This window comes from Podarcis gaigeae (genome assembly GCF_964106915.1).
Source record: "Podarcis gaigeae genome assembly, chromosome: 3".
Lineage (NCBI taxonomy): Eukaryota > Metazoa > Chordata > Lepidosauria > Squamata > Lacertidae > Podarcis > Podarcis gaigeae.
In genome coordinates this window covers 87,825,918-87,846,386 of record NC_139680.1, presented here as the reverse complement: position 1 = coordinate 87,846,386, position 20,469 = coordinate 87,825,918, and the positions used below count along the sequence as shown (strand labels likewise).

Sequence of the window (20,469 nt, the reverse complement as noted above, 5' to 3'; positions counted from 1 at the left end):
GTGTGAAACAGATTGGAACAAATTAAGAGTGTGGTGCCGTCATCAAGAGAGCCAGGCTGCCTGCCAGTGGGGTTGGCTTAGATGCATTGCAGAGAGAGCCTAGGTGGGGTGTGGGGAAAGAGACTCATGAACAAACAATACCCATGAACACAACCCCCCCCAAAAAAAAAGGTCAAAGAAAAAGCACCTTTAGATGTGTCATGCCTGCATTATGATGGTTGAATAGAAAAGAGGGATCCGGGGGTAAATAAGATCTTGGGAACAAACTGTGTTATTTCCAGGTTGGTTGTGATTTTGAACAAACTGGGTCAGGTCCTTCTCTGATGTCACACCGATGACTCACGTCAAGGAACAAGGTAGCCTTTGTGCCTTGTTGCTGTTTTTCTCGGATGATGCAAATGTGGGAATGAGGGGGCAAGTTTCAAAGCAATTAGATGTTATGTGATTTCATTAATTCTTGAGGGTCAGTTCCAGGAGCTCTCAGGAACTGAGCTGGAAACAGGAAACTTTTGATATGTTGAAACTGAGCTGCAGGGAGGGGGGGGGGAAATCTTCATTTAATTCCCCCACATGTTCCCCAGCAGAATGAAAAGTGGGAAGCATTTATTCTATTCTAGACCATTTGTTTATGTGCTTTCAACTGATAAAATAAAATGGAACATCTCAGTCGCCTTTATTCATAGATATGCCTTGGCAAACTAGTCTTTGTTATGCAGAATTTCTGAAAAACAAAGTTGTTGGGTTTTCTTAAAAGCAGATGCTTAGCTCTTCCGTTGAAATCAGACAATTTGATATTCCAGAAGTTCGCCCTCTAACTTTTGGAGAGTGACTGGCGGGAATGGTGATTCAACACCTAAGAAAAATGCCTGTGTGGGGACACCAGAGAATTCCTGCTACAAATCTCAAAATTTGGAGAAACCACGAACGTTTAACATGCATAAAACCACCATACATTTGTGGTGTAGAGAGAGGGTAAATTTGGTTTATTAGGTCCAGAATGAGCATTCGTCCTCCTACATCTCACCTCTTTCCTTATGGGTCGCTTCTGCACTTCTAGCATGGTTTCCCATTATATCCTCACTTGGAAACCGTGGTTTAATCATACGAGGAAATGGTGGCTTAACCCAGATCTGGTTGGTAAGCAGGGATTAAGTTCCAGTGGTGCCCAAACTTTTTTCAAAGAGGGCCAGATTTGATGAAGTCAAGGGCCGACCAAAGGGCCAACCAGAGTTGTTGACCTTTATTTTAGGACTGAAGTTATTGAGCTTTTTAAATGATTTTACCAGGAAATAAGCTGCCACAGGGGCTGAATTAAACCAACCGGTGGGCCGGATTAGGCCCCCAAAACAGACTTTGGACATGCCTGATTAAACTGTGATATCCGAAGGCTGTGCCGTAGGAGGAGAGGGGAACTGGTACATGAGCAGCTTTTTCAAACATGGACACTTCACTGCCAAGATTAAATTTCCTGTTGGAAATGAAGTCTATGAATTGCACTCAGGATGTGTTTAATGCTGCCAACATGGAGTAAGTGACAAACAAAATTATCAAGCCTATTTCTGTACAATAATCATTCCTTGAATGGTTTTGTGTGTGTGTAGAATTTGCTACTGCCTACTGTTTCAGAGTGAGAGATGATATCGGAATAAAGGGGCTATTCTGTAAACTGATCTTATCTCACTGGATTCAGGTAGGTGGCCACAGTCGAAATATATATTAAAAAAATAAAAAATTGTCCAGTAGCACCTTAGAGACCAACTAAGTTTGTTCTTGGTATAGGCTTTCGCATGCATGCACACTTCTTCAGATACTGCTACTGGACACTTATTTCACTGGGTCTGCCCAGATTCTAACTTGTCTGAATCAATTTTAAGATGTATTTTAATTAATTGATGTCTGTTTTTTTGAATATTGTGTTGTTTTTATGATGTTAGCCACTCTGAGTCCGGCCATGGCCAGAGAGGGCAGGATACAAATAAAATAACAACAACAACAACAACAACAATAATTCCAGTTACAGATAGGTAGCCGTGTTGGTCTGCCATAGTCAAAACAAAAAAATTCCTTCCAGTAGCACCTTGAAGACCAACTAAGTTAGTTCTTGGTATGAGCTTTCGTGTGCATGCACACTTCTTCGTATCTGAAGAAGTGTGCATGCACACGAAAGCTCATACCAAGAACTAACTTAGTTGGTCTTTAAGGTGCTACTGGAAACAATAATTAATGTCAGTTTAACACCTTTTCACGGAATCCAGGTCCACACCTTTCGCTTCAGTTTGAGAGGTCCCATATGGGCAGCCGGCAGAGGAAGTGCACTGAAATATTTGCTTATTTATCAGTCTCACACCTGATGGTCAGAAATAGCTTGAGCAGCTGAGTTACCATAAGGAAGAAGGGAAAAAGGATGTTAGTTGTTTAACTGAATCATTCCCATATTGTTGGTGCTGATAAGGAAGGACACCTGGCAGATACTCACAGGGAGTTGTAAGAAGAGAGGAATTTTTGCACTGAGGTAATATCCTAACATTTGTTGTGTGTCCCTCTGCTGGTAACAGTCTACATGCTTTTCCATTTTGTGCCTGGGAATTTCTCATAGATTAGTCCACAGTCCTGCTGGATTAAGAAGGCAGTATTATACAACAATGTAGTCCATGTCGTGCTCTCCAGCCCTTGCTGGACTCCAAATCCCATCAGCTAGGGATAGCCAAGGGTCTGGGATGAGGGGCGTTGTAAGCTAGCAACATCTGGAGGTCACCATATTGGCTATCCCTGTAGCTATCCTGAAATAAGCTCCATGGAACATAGTGGGACTTACTTCTGAGTAACTATGCTTAGAATTGCTTCGTTATCTGTTCAATAAGCTAAATCTGTACAAGAGAGGGAAACCTGAAAGGCGAAGAAAATCATGTTTTAACTTACAGCTAAAATATATTTTATTGGGGTTTCCCCCCAAATTTTTTATTTTCCAAAATAATAAAACTTTTATAATTTAAATACAATAGCTGGGCACAGTTGTTGTAGTAGTTGGTGGGAGAGAATTGTTATCCAACAAAGGTATTTCTCTTTATAACACCTTTTGCTACCCTTCTAAGCCCAGTCAGTCACTCTGAGACGGCTACACCGCAAATGTTGTTGAACCATACTTTGGAGAGTAGCTTATGTTTTTGACAAAAAAATGTTTAAATAGGAACCACTTTTAAATTTAAAATCGTCATCATCAAATGCTCCAAAGCAATTTTATTTTTGTAGCATTTAACAGCTTACCACACCTTATAATTCTTTACTGAGGATTCAATCACGTTCAGGCAAAATTCAGGTTGCACAGCTATGGTTGATGGGGAGGTCTTGAACAATAAACCTGCTTCCCCCAAGGAGTGGGGTTTTTTTGTGATAAATAAAATAATAGAGAAATGGACGGGAAAGTATGGGATAGCAATTGCTTTGATGCGATGTCATCTAACCTTCCCACAAACAAATCAGAATGAATTTTCAATAAATAGCCAGGGTCTTTTATTCTCCCTGCAAACCAGTCAGGATGAATGCTCAGCACAACCAAATGGCTGGAAGTGCCTCCAAAGAGGTTTTGCTGCAACCTTGGGGAGAAAGTTAAGTTCTGGCTGAGTTCTTTGCTTCTGGCCACTCAGACTGAAAGACAGTTGTTCTTTCTGAGTGTACTGGTATCTTCTGATAACAGGTCCTGCAGGGTTCCGTAGTCTTTTGAAATTTCAAAAACCTGGTTGCCTTTGTCCAATTTTTATAATCTCTTATCAGTGAATTTACAACTAGAACAATGAAGCATCTCTGTCTCAAAGCACTTTCAATTTTCTTTAAAAAGGATGTCTGTCCGTCCAACCCCAGGGAGTTTCAAAGCTGACTAATAATGTGAATCATGGTTTCCTATGTCATCTGTCATGGAAGGCATAAGGGAGACACCAGGCGGGAAGCTCAACAAGACTCTTATTCTTACAGAACGGCAGCTGGAAACTCCAGACTCCACCCAAATACCATTAAATTCAATGCCACCTAGCGGTGGGAAACCATATAATGAGACTAGCCACATGGTCTCCAAATTATTCACTGTGTGCACTGAAAATGTGCAAAAAAGAGGGCAGTCTCCACCATTTACATTACTGGACGTTCAGATTCCAGGTGGTAGTGCAAGGTGACTTAAATGGCACACAATGTGTGAGGCAGTGTAGTCAAACTACCATCTGAAATCCACCTCTTCTACCATTTGTGAGGCTTTATTGAAGCTTATTGAGATATGGCATTGGCCTCAAATCCAGCTGAGTTGTGTAAATTACATCTTTCCTATGTGTTGAAGAGGCTGTAAAGATAAAGGCACCCTGTTTCGCTTATGGTAGACTTGGGCTAAGGTGGGCTATTACTGGGCATTCCTTTTGACATGTATTCATCAAATTGTACAGCAGCCCTTAGCATCCTTTGCTTGCTTCCCTATCTACATATGGAAGGGGTTACTAAGCCTCTGTCCCACAGTGTTATGATACTGAAGCTACTTGTGGCAATATGGCTCTGTGCCTAAAATCGGGGATCCTGGTCTTTTCACACTGCACACACAAGATGCATTCATATCTTCAGCTAAGCTTGTGAAGTTCAGAGGACAGCAGATGTGATCTGTCCAGGAGCTGCATCCCTTGGTGTGTTCTGCTACTTTAGGGGTTGTGGTGGGGTGCATATGTGCCCACAGAGGCCGTCCCTAGTACCCACAGGGTCCCCTCTCTTTCCAGGCTGCAATTTGAATTGAAAGAAGTATTCTCTTGTAGCTAGTAGAATAGGGAAACCGGGATGCAGATGGTGCTGTGGTCTAAACCACTGAGTCTCTTGGGCTTGCTGATCAGAAGGTTGGCGGTTTGAATCCTTGTGATGGGGTGAGCTTCCGTTGCTCTGTCCCAGCTTCTGCCCACCTAGCAGTTCAAAAGCATGCCAGTGCAAGTAGATGAACAGGTACCACTGTGGCGGGAAGGTAAACGGTGTTTCCATGCTCTCTGGTTTCCGTCACAGTGTTCTGTTGCACCAGAAGCGGTTTAGTCATGCTGGGCACATGACCCGGAAAGCTGTCTGTGGACAAACACCAGCTCCCTCGGCCTGAAAGTGAGATGAGCACCACATCCCCATAGTTGCTTTTGACTGGACTTAACTGTCCAGGGGTCCTTTACCTTTACCTTAGAATAGGGAGCAATGTGTGATTGGTTGCGGTGTGTGGACAGGGCCCACAACAGTTTCTGCCGTTTGCAAATGTTTCTGTGGGTCCAAAATGTTTGGCAACCCTTGCTCTTCTTTCAATTGTAGCAGGGCATGTATCCAAACAAGGACATTCCCTGTTGACCTGAGTCAACCGATCTCTGACTAATCGGTCTACCCCAGTGGCTATCTGTCTATAAGTCTTGGTGGCTCACCACTCCATTCATGTAAGGCCCTCTCAGGCTGCAATCCTATGAATGATACTTGAATTCTATGCCCTGCTAAATTCTATGGATCTTCTAAGTAAGCATGCATTGTATTTTGCTGCCAGTCGCATACGGTCTACATCAGATGCACCCTTGCCATTGCCGCCCAATGCTGAGTTACTTGAACAAAGGCCTTCTTTGTATCAGAGGCAATCTTTCATGCATGTAGTGCCAAAGCTTGTTGTGTTCTTGCCCTTTTATCCAGCTTCTGGTCTTCCCCTTGTTTCCTCCACCCTCCAGACATCTGCCCACAAACTTCCAGCTCCCCCATCCCACCTTCAGTAGGTCAGGTTTACCAGTGTGGGAGAAATGAATCTCAACCACAATTGTGGTTTGAAAGGCTTCGTTTCATCTATTTCTTTCATTTAAGTTGTCTGCATTCGGTATGATTAATACTGAAAGGTTATGTGCTACCGCCAGCTCAGATCAGAGCTGCAATCAGTAAAAGCAAGACTTGGAGATGGCTGCGAGGGGCTTCTTTGTAAATCTCATTCAATGCAACATTCCCTTGCCTGAACTTGAGAAACTTGGATCTCACTGCCTTGGAAAAATGAAACGAAACGGTGTTTCTTTTGACTGATTTTAATCCAAGTCAGGGTTTGGGACTCAGTGTCTTTACGGCCAGTCAGCTAGTAAAATCCTGAAATAGCAGAGCTCAATGTGATATTCCTGTTATTTGTAAATACCCCCTTCTATGTTTTTCTGCATCTGCAATTCCTGACACAGTTTGTGACTGCTAAGCTCTTGTTTCCAGGTTGTGATCAATTCTGTGCGGCAGAGATACAGCCCGTGACTCACAAGCATTGAGTCACTGAACTGGAGCTCAGTGGTGTTCCAGCAGCAACACTTCAGCAGTGACGGAACAGGCTTGGCAGTGAGAAAGCAGCCGCTACTCGCTCCCAGCATGTACATGCCGCTAGTCAGTGGGGATCCAAATCCCCTTTCCTCTGATGCTTCTTACACACCAGCAGGCTCCTAAGGTAGCCTGAGGATAACGGCAATAACCACTGGGCAGGAGATGATCAGCTTAGATTGTACCTGTCTGATGCTTACCTGTCTAGTTGCCCATTTCCCTCCCCGCCCCCAGCCCCCCGCTTCCACATAGCAGTTTATTCTCGGCTGGGTGCTGCTCTTGCATGCAGATTTTGCCTGTTGCCCACATGTAAAGGTTAAAAAATAGGTAAAGGACCCCTGGATGGTTAAGTCCAGTCAATGGCGACTATGGGGTTGAGCCTGTGACCTGTGACCTGCATTCAGGAATTAAGTAGTTATAATAACGCCAGGAGTGCCTGGCGTGCTCTGGTCCATGGGGTCACAAAGAGTCGGACATGACTAAACAACAACAACAACAACAAAAGAGTGGGCAAAACCCAGATAATGCAAGCAGGTAACCTGCCAGACAGGAGATAAACAACACACTCAGGATTCTGTTTTAGACCGCCCCCTGTGATGTATGTACGGTGTACTGGGGGAGGTGGTCCTGGGCTACACCCCTTCTGTGATGTATGTATGATGTTTCTGGGGGTGGTCTGGAGTTTGAGGGTGGGCAATTCCAAAAGTCTATATAAGGGCGGGCACACCTTTGTTGTGGCTGCTCCTCCTCTCTCCTGCGTGTGTGTGTGGGGGGAGAACCCTGTTGCAACAGCTTTAATAAAGATCAGGCTTACTAGCTGCTTTGCTTCTCAATATTCTCTGGTTGTCCTCTGTTATTTTCTCCTACTGATAGAGAACCCACGATAGAGAACCCACTTAAGGACTCTATAAGGGCTCTTGTGTACCCCATAAGGGAGTAAGGGCAGATTTTGTTTATAACACCTTGTGAAATAAGGAACCACGGGACCCAGAACTGTAGAGTTGGAAGAGACCACCAGGATCATCTTGTCCAACCCCCTGCAATGCAAGAATCTTTTGCCCAATGTTGGGCTCGAACCCAGGACCCTGTGCTTAAGAGTCTTATGCTCCACTGACTGAGATAACGGGGGCCGTTTGAAATGGCCCCCAGTAACCTACTGATCTTTGCGACTTGTAAAGAGATTATGTCCTTCGCATTCCCCTGCGAACTATCCTAAGACCTGCAGTTCTAAGGGGATGTGAGAGTAAGCTGCATTGGACTCGGTGGCTTTTGCTTGTGAGTAAAACATGTGCAGGATTAGGATGCACGCGTGAGTCATTCGGCAAGAAGGCCCTCGGGATAAAATCGAGGAGACCTGCCTGGCAGTCCTGTGTGCCCCCAGCCCCTTTTGCTTTCCATCTGCGTTTCTTCCTGTAAAGATCTGGTGGTGGCAATAGTGGCAATGAAAGTGGGGAAATAAAATCTCTCCTTCCAGATGGCAGAGAGGATGCGTGCTCTCCGTTATTGGCAAAAACAAGCTCTTCTCAGGATGTGCAAGTCACAGTATTGCAGCTGGAATAATCTCTCTCCCCCCCCTTTTTTTTTCTTTTTAAGGACGAGCACAAGAGAAAGCGAGAAGCAAAAATGATAATTAATTATGAACATTACTGAATTAATATTTGAAATCCTCAAGGAATTAATTTCACCAGAGCAGGGGATGTGCCTACTGGTATGTAGTTTATAATTAAAGGCTCAAACAGATAATATTTTTGTCTGTTTAGCTATCTTCCTTCCTCCCCTACCTTTCGCCTTCTTACATTCTTAATCTGCGGCTGGGTATTCATGCAGAGGAAGCTGAGGCAGGAAATATATTTAGACATTTCTCCTAAGTAGGTGTTGCATTTGGGTGGAAAGACAAAATACTAAGAGCCAGTTTGCATGTTAACACTAAGCCAAGCCAGGCTGGGGGTGGGCTACGGATGAGCCACCCCTGCTGTTGGTTTATGAATCTGGCAAACATATCCCAAGAATGGACACATATCCTTACAAGAATATCTCCAAGGACTGTACATGGAAGAGATCCACCTTTAAAAACTGATATAGCAAAACATTTTGTGTGAGAAGGGGATTGCAATAGTAAATTTACTAGTTCATGTGAATTCACAGTGAAAGTAGCATTCTAAGGGGTGATGACTGTAACACTTTGGGGGTGTGAAAAATGGAAAGGATGGTAGTACCTGTTCCTGATTAATAATGACAAGATGTAGCCATGCCCACCAACGTGGTGGCTTTAAAAGGGGTCATAGACAAACCCATGGAAAATGAGGCTCTCAGAGGCTGCTAGCCAACCTGGCTGTGTTCTGTCTCCACTACTGGAGGCAGTACCCCAGTTGTTGGGAATGACAAGTGGCCGGAGTGCTGTTGTGCTCAGCTCTTGCTTGTGGGCTTCCCACGTGCATCTGCTTGGGCCCTGTGAAAATAGGTGTTGTATTGCCTGAAACCGGTCTAAATGTAAAATAGTGAGAGCGATTTTAGAGTTTCTGATCAGGCAATGTATCGTGAATTCCTGGCCCCACTCGCTGCCAGCATTGCCCCTTTCTCACACACACACACGCGCGCGCACACACACACACACACACTATATATATATGTATATATATATATGCAGGTTTTGGTGTCCTCGGGTGTCTTCCCGTGTAAAAGTTGGGGTGTCTAGGCGACGTTTCGACGAGGTCTCACTCGTCATCTTCAGGCTGGTGCTTTCGGCTTCTTGTTACTGGAACAGAGCGGGATCTCAATGTTTGAGTTCCTATAAATACTGTAGAGGGGGTGTGGTGTCTAGCCTCCAATGTTCTGGGCAGAGAGGAAGTTCCCAGGCTAGTGTGCCTTTTCTTCTTTTGTTCCTTAATTACTTGAGAGATACCTTGAGTGATTTCTTGAGTGATATCCTGAGTACCACTTAGGTGGGTCATTAGGTGTGGATTAGTTGCTAAAGTCTTTGTGTCTTGACCTCTTGAACTTTGTGAAGAGTTTTCCTGAGAAGATGGCTGTATTGCACTTAGTTGTGCTTTGGCTTGGCTTCGTGTATAGGGGCGAGCTGTGGTTTTGTGGCTTGTGTCAGCCAGATCTGTGTAGGGATTGCAGGGGGGTGCAGCATCCGGAGGTGCCACCATGGATTGGCTACTGGATGGTGTCAGTAATTCATCTGTGGAGAGGGTCTGGGTTTGGGTCTGGTGTGGTTGATTGGTGTTGGCGTTCTGTGTGCCTCTGGATCTGGTGTCAGTTTTTGTGGGGAGGGCTAATTTCCAGATGTCTGGCAAGCGGGATGTGTCGTCACGCTTGTTCATGTTGTGAGGGTGTTTCTCTATCTCGATGGCTTCCATGATTATTCTCTTGTGGTGATGTTCCGTGTTAAAGAGCAATTTGGAATCTGCAAAATTAATTTCGTGTCCTGTTTCTTTCATGTGTTGGAAAAGAGAGGAAGTTTTTTCTTCTTTTTTGACGGCATTCTTGTGTTCTGCAATACGTGCATTTATTCGTCTGTTTGTTTGTCCAATGTACGTGGCTGGGCAGACTTTGCAGGGTATTTCATAGATCCCTTGGTTTTCCAACTGGATTTTATCCTTGGGGTTTCTGAGGATATTCACAAAGTTCAAGAGGTCAAGACACAAAGACTTTAGCAACTAATCCACACCTAATGACCCACCTAAGTGGTACTCAGGATATCACTCAAGAAATCACTCAAGGTATCTCTCAAGTAATTAAGGAACAAAAGAAGAAAAGGCACACTAGCCTGGGAACTTCCTCTCTGCCCAGAACATTGGAGGCTAGACACCACACCCCCTCTACAGTATTTATAGGAACTCAAACATTGAGATCCCGCTCTGTTCCAGTAACAAGAAGCCGAAAGCACCAGCCTGAAGATGACGAGTGAGACCTCGTCGAAACGTCGCCTAGACACCCCAACTTTTACACGGGAAGACACCCGAGGACACCAAAACCTGCATTCCTGTACCCGTGAAAATCTACGAAAGCATATATATATATATATATATATATATATTAACATACCAGTTCCAACAGTCATACAACATATCTTCTCATCTTATACAGTGGTACCTCGGATTAAGTACTTAATTCGTTCTGGAGGTCTGTTCTTAACCTGAAACTGTTCTTAACCTGAGGTACCACTTTAGCTAATGGGGCCTCCTGCTGCTGCCACACCACCGGCGCGCCATTTCTGTTCTCATCCTGAAGTAAAGTTCTTAAGCTGAGGTACTATTTCTGGGTTAGCGGAGTCTGTAATCTGAAGCGTATGTAACCTGAAGCGTATGTAACCTGAGGTACCACTGTACAATATTTTGGACTTCCGTCAACACCTCTGATGATTTTCCGTTCTTTATCACTTATTCTGCATTTCTTAATTTCTATATTACATTTAAACAAAAAAAAATCCTTCCAGTAGCACCTTAAAGACCAACTAAGTCAGTTCTTGGTATGAGCTTTCGTGTGCATGCACACTTCTTCAGATACACAGTACTGTGTATCTGAAGAAGTGTGCATGCACACGAAAGCTCATACCAAGAACTGACTTAGTTGGTCTTTAAGGTGCTACTGGAAGGAATTTTTTTTGTTTTGACTATGGCAGACCAACACGGCTACCTATCTGTAACTGTATATTACATTTAATTATCCTTAACTAATAATTCTCTACCTGGTCTTTCTTGCAATATTTCAAATAATCCTCCTTACAAAACTTCTTGCAATCCCACTAGCGTAATCTGTTCATCACAATTACTTTTCAAATAGTTGATATATTTACTCCAGCCTTCTAAGAATCTCTGATCCCGCAGGTTTCGAATCCTTCCTGCTAATTTATCTAATTCTGTATAGTCACCATTGCCCCCTTCAATCAGGCCTCCTGATGACCACCTGATACCCGCCCACTCCCTCCCTCTGCAGCCTAGCCACCAGCCTCGAGATTGGGGCTTGCCTGCCTGCCAGCCGGTGCCTTCATTTCTTTGCCTGGCTGCTTGAGCACTGGCAGGCTGACTCCTCCCTCCGTTCCTCCTCGCGCCGAGTGGGATGGTGGCTCCAGGTAGCCACTGCTTGCACGGTGATACTGTTGTCAGGACGAGCCACGGTTGACAGTTCTGGGGAGGCTGGCAGCTCTGTGGTGCTGTGCCATGCCCTGGCTGTTGCATTCTGCCCAGGGTAGTGCCACCCACCACCAGTGCCAGTGTGGTGTAGTGGTTAAGAGCAGTAGACTTGTAATCTGGGGAACCGGGTTCGCGTCTCCGCTCCTCCACATGCAGCTGCTGGGTGACCTTGGGCTAGTCACACTTCTTTGAAGTCTCTCAGTCCCACTCACCTCACAGAGTGTTTGTTGTGGGGGAGGAAGGGAAAGGAGAATGTTAGCCGCTTTGAGACTCCTTTGGGTAGTGATAAAGCGAGATATCAAATCGAAACTTTTCTTCTTCTTGTTGTTGTTCTTCTTCTTCGCAGGGAAGAGGCAAAAGCTGTGCATGGTGACGCTAATCTGTGGCCAGCAATTGCCCTCTTCCTCCTTTCCGACATTGTAATATACTGCCGTATCGCAAAGTTTAGCCGGCGATATTTTACGGTTTTGGGGAGCAGATATTCAAAGCACTCCTACCTCTTTAGCAGTCATGGCTTCTCGCAAAGAATCCTAGGAGCTGTCGGTTGTTAAGGGTGCTGAGAGTTTCTATGAGACCCCTAGCAAATGAGGGTCTGCAGGATTTCTTTGGGGGAAGCCAGGGCCGTTGAAGTAGTGGTTAAGAGTGGTAGTGACCTAGGGTGCTGGACTGTGTTCCTGTGTTAGCTTCTGTGGGTAGCAAAGGAGGAGAATAGGAAAGACAAGTTTATGCTATCAAACCAGACTCACACCCCGCAAGAAAGGTATTTGTGTGTGCCTTGCTGCAACAGGGACTTTTCTCCTTCCTGGGACAGGAAGTTGCGAGTGCATATCCTCCCACTTAATACCGTAGGGTGAAAGGAAAAACTCGCACAGCCTCCTGCCATGTTAGTTTAAAATACAGCCTTGGCCTTTAGTGCTCTTTGTTATATAAACACAAGTAGCACAGACATATTAATCAGCTTGCCATGGAGGGCGGAACTGAGCAGCAACCTCAAATGCCACCCACTCCTCATTCTCTCTCCCATTTGATGTTGCTATTTTAAGAAACACATTATTTCCTGCTGTGATTTTATATTTTTACCCAGCTTCTAATTCGGGCTCTGAGGTAAGCAGTGACATACATATCCCTCCTCTTTACCTCTCCGACCTCCTTAATTTGGTTCCTCTCATTCTCTCTCTCCATCACCCACTCTCGGCTTCTTTTTTATGTTTTGCGGGGAAATTGCTGCCCATCTCCTGGGCGGCTGAGTGTTTCACAGGTCAGTTTCTTCCTCCAGGCCACAGAAGCCAAGCCATGCGGTTGCAGCAGAAACCTCTCTCTCTTTTTAACTTCAACTTCCATCGTCCCTGATCATCAACCCTGCTGTCTGGGCTCCACCAACACCTGCAAGGCCACGTTCTCCATCCCTGCCCTAGATGCAATGGATGCTTCTAGAATGAGAAAGCTCCAGATCTGTCCTCTAAAGGAGAGATGGAGAGCCTGTGGCTTGCCAGATGTTGCGAGGACTACAACTCCCATCAACCCTGACGGTTGGCCAAGACAAGAATCCACCAACAGCATACGAATCAATATGGCTAACCTGATTCAAAAACACCCACCCACTCCACTCACACATGAAAACAAAGTTCACCACAGCCAATCACAAACAAGCAACCGTACCCTAGGACAACCCCAATTTCTCTCACCACCAAAGGGACACAAGCGAATAGCAAAGAGAACCCACACAAACGATGCTGACACAAAACTCCACACATACATTAAGCAAATTAGAAACATTGCCTCCTGACCCCACCCCCACTCGCCTTTCCCCCCTCCACCTCCTAACCCCCTTTTCTTCCTAATGTAACCCTAATGTCTCAACAAACAAAACTGACCTATGGAAAATGCAACTTGAAAAAAGAGACATTGTGTATACCTTTGTAAACCAAGAAAACTTTAATAAAAATAAATGGGGGGGGGGGACCCTGGCAGTTGGTCATGATGGGAGTTGGGAGTCCCACAATGTCTGCAGGGTCACAGGTTCCCTGAGTTATACTGCGTACTGACGCTTCAGGCTGACTTTGCCTGTTCAGACGGTGCACTGGCTGCTGCATGCTCAGCAGAGCTGTAAAGATTTCCAGTCAGGCTGTGTCAGACCAGGACTGGGCAGATCCAGGTTCAAATCCCTTCTCAGCCATGAATCTCACCAGCTGACCTTAGGCTGGTCACTGTCTCTCAGCCTATTGTACCTCACAGGATTGTTATGAATATAGAATGGAGAGGAGAACCGCGTATGCCGCCTTGGGAGAAAGGTGGCTACAAATCTGTGATAATAAATAAAATGCAGCAAATAGTGATTCAGCCTAGTAAAGGGTGTCTAACAGTGTGAAAACGATCCTAGAGGTGCAGCAATAAAAACTGCAAGCACATTTGCAAAGTTAAGTAAGGTCCAGTATGATTGCAAACTAAATGGGGGACTGCATTGCAAGGGGGGGACTAGATGACCCCCAGAGTCAGTCCCTTGCAACTCTACAATTCTATGATTCCTATCTGTTTTTACTTGGATGTAAGTGCCATCAAGTTTGATGGGGTTATTTCCAAGTAACTATGAACGGGATTGCAGCTGATGTAGAGGTCATTTCACACTTTGCACCCTGGCTGTACCTTAACAGGAAGCTGCAGCCAGTCTTGGCTCTATAATAAGCGTACCTGTGATGCATGTATTCATATACCTTGTAGCTTCATATCTTACCTTTTAAGGGCATTCTTCCTAAATTAAAAAAAAAAGTTGTATGCCTACAAAATGTCTGTTTTTATGAAGAAGACCTAAAATGTTGCCTCGAGTCTGTCCTAACATTCCTTGCTTCCACCAATGCAACATTTTAACTTGTGAAAAAAACTGGACTTGGTTTTTCATGCTTAGAATTTAAAGCAGCCTTTCTCAAACCTTTGGTTCCCAGATGTTGTTGGACTACAACTCCTATCATCCTTAACTAGCAGGACCAGTGGTCAGGGATGATGGGAGTTATAGTCTAACAACATCTGGGGACCGAAAGTTGAGAAAGGCTGCTTTAAACTGTAGATCTGATGCCTGCTGTCATGCAAAACAAAAAGGATTTTAATAGTCATAAATCAGCCTTTGCCACTGTTGTGCCTTCCAGAGGTTGGACTACAACTCCCATAATTCTTTACCATTGGTCCCGTTGGCTGGGGCTAATGGGGATTGCAGTCCAACAACAATTGGAGGGCACTGGGTTGGGAAAGGCTGCTATAAGCTGCAGGTTATGTCCTCAAGCTATAGTATTTGTGATGGCAAATGATGTAAGGTCTTGCTACTGATAACAACAGTGTTTCCTGCAACATCCAGTATTTTGGCATAATACCTACAAACTGGCCAGCTTGTTGACCACAAGTGCCTTCTCTGGAGACAATTTTGTCTACTTCTGAGAAAGACTTGGGTCTCTTCCAGATGCTCACTTTATTCAGTATTCGTTCTGATTTGCTTACATAAAGCTTAGGCGGAGCTTAGATGGTGTCCGGTTTTATTGAGCGTTTGATTTCTTTACAAAGTGTTTATATGTTTTCTCGTTGATCATTTGTTCATCCCACACTTCCTGGTCATTCCACCGTCACTTTCCCAACCACAAAAAGTTGACTTCTTTTGTAAAGTGTATTTTCTGTGCTAGGTTGACAGAGTGCTTTAATCCACTTCCATTGCACAAAACTATATTTCTGTGATGTACCTGAATATTTCCTGCAGACTAGGGACAGTCTGGTGAAAGCACCCTTAGAAACAATGAAGAAGAAGATGAAGTCAAGGAGCTGGCATCTTGCAGCCGAAGGACAGCCCGTTTGGAAATCGTTGCTGCCTTCAAACTCTCACCATTTTGCAAAGAGATTCAAGCTCGTACCAGAACTTTTTGCACAACTGAAGTGCTTTGGTTCAACAAATCCACTTAGAAAAACACACACCATTTTTTTACCAGTTTGGAAAGTGACAGGGAAATGCCCCTAAAGGTGTGGGATGAACAAATGATCAATGGGCAGGTGTATGAACAATGCTCATTGTCACATAATGTTCTCATAAACAAATCAGAACGGATGCTCAATAAAGACCAGACATAGTCTAGCCACCCTGTAAGCTTTCTGTAACCAAGAGGGTGAATGCTGAATAAACAGGTTATCTGGAGGAGTAAGAGTCTGGAAGCACCTTTAGGGTACAGAGTGACAAATAAGTTGATTTCAGTTTCTCTCTATCCTTTTTCCAGTCTTAACTTCGGTTCTCAACATTTTCACAACACTTTGCCATTTTTCTTTAAAAAGTCCCTATGAATGAGTGTGAATTTCTCCTAATCTGCACGTTTGTGATGTTCTTTTGCTGGACATGCACATTTTTGCAAAATTGTTTCCCCTAATAGAATGCATTTTTGCATGTTACATTCACTCATATGTGCATTTTCCATGCACATTTTACCCTGCTGTATGCATATTTCAACACATTACATAGCCAAAGACCTCCACTGCAAAATTTAAAGAAGTGCAAATTTCAAAGGCCAGCTGTATTTCACTTGGTGTATTGCTTTCTGCTGCTCCAGAAGGTAGGACCTGAACCGATAGATTCAAATTACAGCCGTACCTTGGAAGTTGAACGGAATGCATTCCGGAAGTCCGTTCAACTTCCAAAATGTTCGGAAACCAAGGCACAGCTTCCAATTGGCTGCAGGAAGCTCCTGCAGCCAATCAGAAGCCATGGAACCCACATCACATGTTAGGCTTTCGATGAACGTCCGCAAACTGGAACACTCACTTCCGGGTTTGTGTCATTCGGGAGCCAAAACATTTGACTCGCAAGGCGTTCGACTTCCGAGGTACGACTGTACAATAAATGAGATTCCAACTCAACATTGGGAATAAATTTCTGACAGCAAGAGCTGTTTGACAGTGGAATAGACTGCTTTGGAGGTTGCTGAACTCTACTTCACTGGAGGTTTTAAACAGGTTGTGTGGCTATCTGTCAGGGATTCTTTAGCAGTGATTCCCACATTGCAGTGGGTTGTACTAGATGCCCACTGGAACCCCTTCCAACTCTACAGTTATATGAATTTATTCCTCATCCCTCCCCTTATGGACAATGGAACAGAAGGAGAGATCGTGGAGCATGCATCCTGCTACCAAAGGGCAAGGAGAAATTATTAAGTGGCTCAAGCTAGAGAGAAGAAGAAATCAGAACGAGAATCCAGGCAAGGCCTCATTGCATCAACTCTTTCCCCCGAGGCTGCTCGATAGCCTTTCCTCCTTATTGCCATTTATACTACTGTTTGTAAACACCTGTTTTTCTGTTGCTACTTGTAAGGGCTTGTAGAGACAAGGCTCCTGGTGGTTTTAAGGGGTCACGGAGTCCAAATGCTGCCTTCATATTGGCATGCTTGATGTTTAATAACTGCGTGCAAGAGTCAACTTTGGCATGGACAGGTATTGGCGTAGTCCTCCTGGCTCCTGGGGGCCGAGAGTTGGTTTTATGGACAAGGCAGTCTCTGCGCATGCAAAGGGAGGTTCTGGAACTCGGAGGCAGCTCAGCTGGCATGGGGAAAAGCGCCGCTGCTGCCCATTCCACCCACCCGTCCCGGTTCTCAGACTTAGATCACTCCCTGTGTAATGATTGCCAAGACAAAGGACGTGCTGTTTGTGCGTGGCCTGGTGCCAGAGAAATATTGACATCATATCATTTCTTTGCTCACGCACTCGCCAAGTCCCGACGTGCTCAAAGAATCAAACCATTTTGTGGGGCTCTATCTCTCCCCTGAGTTTGGTTAGGCACAAGCCACAGCTCAGACAGGAGGGCGGGGTGTGTGTGTGTGTGAGGGGGTGAAGCAGATGTTGTTCACGTTGAGCTGAAAACAAGCTTGAAGGAACTGTACTAGTAGGCAACGTATTTTTCTGAGTTTGTCTTGCAAGAAGCTTTTGAAAAACCAGCGCTTTGGAATTCGACTCCTTAAGTATTTAGGCTGCCAACCTGTGCTTGCTTGCTTGGAAGAAAGGCACTGAAAGGCTTCAGAATAAAAATGAACAGGATTAGGCCGCAAATGAAATTCTGCTAATCCCACTTCCCTGATGAGTGTGTTGCTGTTGTATGATGTATTGTTGTATGATGTATTGCTGATGTATGATAAGAATACATTTGTTGCGCTTAACTTTTGGTTTTCATTTCTTGGGCACACACCTGAAATGTGTAAAGATGTCCTAAGCTTAACGGTGAAAATGCAGGGAATGCTTGGCCAGTACTCCATCATGTTACAGTAGTCTTCTGTACCAGCTCGTTCCTCACTACCTTTCGCTAATGCTCGTAAATTGATTTGCAGCAGCCAACACAATCATACCTGATGCTTGGATAAATGGTCCTGGCAGCATCCCAAGTCTGCGGAATGCCAAACTCTGGAGCCCACCCACTTTGAAGTTCCTCTTTCCCAAGAATGGACATGAACATTCATTACAGCCGGGATGCGGAACTTCTCACCCTCCACATGCAGTTGGATTACAACTCCCATCATCTCTGGCCCATTGGCCATGTTGGAGGGGAGTGATGGCAGTTGTAGTCAGTTTCTGGAAGAACACATGCTCTGCCAATTTCTTTAAGTGGCAGTCACTTAAAGCTCAGCTTCTCCTGGTCTTCTATATGAGCAAGATTCCTCTAGGCTTGCCATATGTCCTCTTTTTCCAGGCCACGTCCTCTTTTTCATGGGAAGAGTCATCATAGCGATCCATAGTTAAAAGTAGAAGTCGGCATTTCTGATCATTTCCGGAGAAGCGTGGTGCAAAGTGGAGGGAGGGTGAGGCTGTTTTGCATGCACAGGATTCTCTCGGCCACTCTGATTTCTGTCAGTGATTATATAACTTTACACTGCCGGGTTTAAATCAGTCCTTGAAGAATTAGTCCGTGCCCTGCAAAGGGAGAAAGCGGTGTGTTGCGGCTCCTTTAAAGCGAGAAGCCCGTAGCTGTGGTCAGATTCACCACTGCTGGGAAATGAATCTCTGGAAACCGCATTTTTCTCAAGAGTGCCTTGCGGGCTGGTTACTAAATTTGGTTACTGGGCTTAAATAATGCAGCATGGCAGGGCCCAGTGGGTTTGAACATTGTCACATCCAGATAATCTTCTTGGTGGCTGAGATCTCTCTCTCTCTCTCCCTCTCTTCAGCCTCCACGCAAGGCCTTGAATCTGACAAGGGACATCATCTTAAATAATCGGCACTAGCAGAGATGAGTCCGAGCTGCAAAGTTCTGTTTGCTTCGGAGAGAGACCTCTAATTTTGACAGTGCCTTTCAGTGCGCTGTCTCGTGCAGCGCTGCCTCCCCGCACCACACACAAATAGATGCAATGAAGGAGACACACCACGGAAGATATAAATGTGACATTGCTCCCATGAAAGTCTTCCCCACACAGAGAGTCCTTTTCTTCCTGCTCCTTGTCTGCTGTTGCTGAAGTACACACGAATCCAAGAGGAAGGGAGGGCAAAGGACCCACAGTCCTGGTCTGGAAATATAGAAAGTATAGGAGCAGAAACCCCTGCCTCGGAGTGGTATTTGGGGTGATTTCATGCTCCAGACCTCACCACAGTCTTATGCACCAGAGCATCCATATCTGGCTAGCTCAGTAGTGTGGATAAACCCTGAGTGTGACTGACTATTGTTCCAAATATTCGCTTTGGTCTCCTCCAGATGATCTCCTTATTCAGCATTCAGTTTATTCAGCATTCATTCTGATTTGCATGCAGGGTGTTTACAGAGTGGCTGGGGAAACCCAGCCAGATGGGTGGGGTGTAAATAATAAATTATTATTTTTTTAAAAAAGATTTTTATTAGGGTTTCAACAGATTTTATCATAACAAACAAAACAAAACAACACAATAACAGACAATAAACAATATAACACATAAAAATCAAACAAAAATATATAAGTTCAATTCTTAATTTCATGTACCTTACTTTCCCAACTTCCTCACACCTCCCTTTTCTGTATTCCAATTTCCAAATTAGTTTCAGCAAACTCTTCCATTAGTAAATAATAAATTATTATTTTTATTATTACTACACATATGCCTGCTAATCTTTCATTCGTCCCACATGTTTCTGTGCATTTCTCATCACTTTCCTAATGGAAAGTTTATTTTCTAAATCAGATTTGCTGTGCTAGGGTGACCGAGCAGTTTAATTGCACAAGCCTAAATTTCCAGGATGTACTTGACTCCTACCCACAAAACAGAGACAGTTTGGAGGCAGCCTTATGTACTGGCTATGCTTGCAAAACAATTGGGGTGTTGTGTTGGGTGAGCTTTGCTTTTGAAAAGGGAGGTATGTGGCTGTCCTGTGTGGATGACTGGGTTCATTATGAGATAGGAGAAATCAGGAATAAAATGAAATATTGAAAATAATGAGCTGCTCCATGACAAATGCCCTTAAAATATTCTTTTTGTAATTTCATCTTGAATGGATCTTCTGAACGTGGATCTGAATCTTGCCCTTCCACACCTGAAATCCCCCCCCCCCCGGCTGCAAACCTCTGTTTGTCTGTCCACTTTGTGTGTATGCAAGTGTGGCATCAAATGACAGATCAGACCAAGGAGACAAGATGTGCTTCACAGCTTGACTCCCGCTGAGACATTCCTTAATGTGATACTAAGGTCACTTTCAGATGACTTATTGAGCATTCATTCTGATTTGTTTGCGGAAAAGTTAGACTACTTGTGTTAAGCAGGTGTTGTCCTGCACTGCCCAGAGCATTTCCTCATCACTTTTCTTACTGCAGGAAGTCTGAACTTCTGGGGAAGCAGCTTTGTTGTGCAAGACTTCTGAAGTAACTGGTGTCATGGGCTTCTTTGCCAGGGGTTCCTGGAACAAACTCTTTCTGTCCTTTAGTGTTGTAAAAAAAAGAAAGAAGTAAAGGTAAAGGACCCCTGGACGGTAAAGTCCTGTCAAAGGTGACTATGGGGTTGCGGTGCTCATCTCGCTTTCAGGCCGAGGGAGCCAGCATTTGTG

General features: G+C 44.5%; 1 long non-coding RNA gene across 1 annotated transcript; it reads right to left on the bottom strand.

Moving 5' to 3' along the window:
• Window positions 1-291: 291 nt before the first annotated feature.
• LOC310841674 lies at window positions 292-2,615 on the bottom strand. Its single transcript, XR_014562679.1, has 3 exons — window positions 2,477-2,615; window positions 2,264-2,373; window positions 292-528 (listed from the first exon to the last, which is right to left on the bottom strand). It is a non-coding gene; the product is annotated as an uncharacterized lncRNA (long non-coding RNA).
• Window positions 2,616-20,469: the final 17,854 nt, after the last annotated feature.